The 914-nt window shown below is 34.2% G+C and overlaps 1 protein-coding gene across 1 annotated transcript in view; it reads left to right on the forward strand.

Annotated features, from left to right (window-relative positions):
• The window catches only part of LOC109839578 (WD repeat-containing protein 44-like), a 5,174-nt gene continuing 4,605 nt past the window's right edge, over positions 346-914 (forward strand). Inside the window, exon 1 of the mRNA XM_020408066.1 lies at positions 346-612. The gene's annotated coding sequence lies outside the window, so the exon portion shown is untranslated. The remainder of the gene's footprint in view (positions 613-914) is intronic.

Here is a 914-nt window from a genome sequence, read left to right on the forward strand (position 1 = left end):
ATCAGACATCAACAATACCAGCATGTACAATTTTAACATCTCTACATGGAACTATTGAATTAATACAATTATTTTATAAATCAATAAAACTATGAAATTTTAAAATTACATAGTGAGACGCATTTGACATTTGACTTTCTCTATTTGATTTTCTAAAGCACAATATATTGCATTTTACTTTTTCAACATTTTCTAAAGTACACCATATTACATTTTACTTTCTCTATTTTTAAAATAATATCGCGTTTTTGCCAATAAGTTAAGGGGCAGAACCGTAATAAATTATAAGGAGAGGGGTTTTCTTTACATCAATTAGAGCATAATTATGGACGAGATTTTGGCAGCGCAAGAGCTGAAGACAGAGCATCATCAACAGCAGCAGCGTGAACAAGAGAAGTAAATTAAGAGAGAGAGAGAGAGAGAGAGAGAGAGTAGAATAGAGATCAAATAAATTGTTGATGAGAGAGAAACCAGAAGAACATCCAAATCTCTGTTCTTGGTCCATCCGATCACAGAGACCCCTAATTCATATTTATTCATTTTCCCTTTTTTAATTCCATTAAAATTGTAGATTGCGCTTTGCTTTCTATGGGATAAGAAGAAGAAGCCCAGGTGAATTTTCTGCCCCAAGTATACTCCTTTTTATGACTACTAGATTCTGCTCGTGTTTTGATTTAATGGGTATTTTTTAATTCTTCGTGATTGGGGCTTTGTTCTCGTTAATTTAGGCGTGCATCTTCTTGAGTTTTGCCTCCTTTTATCGATTTATCCTGTCCAAGTTCAGATCTTTTTGCTCATTTTGATCGTCTCTTGGGTTTATCCCTAGTGGGTATTTTTTAATTTTTCGTGATTTGGGCTTTGTTCTCCTTTATCAGTGTTGGGAATTGGTTATATCTAGCCTAAGTAGCGCCCCC

This window comes from Asparagus officinalis, chromosome 4, assembly GCF_001876935.1.
Source record: "Asparagus officinalis chromosome 4, Aspof.V1, whole genome shotgun sequence".
In the NCBI taxonomy this organism is placed as follows: domain Eukaryota; kingdom Viridiplantae; phylum Streptophyta; class Magnoliopsida; order Asparagales; family Asparagaceae; genus Asparagus; species Asparagus officinalis.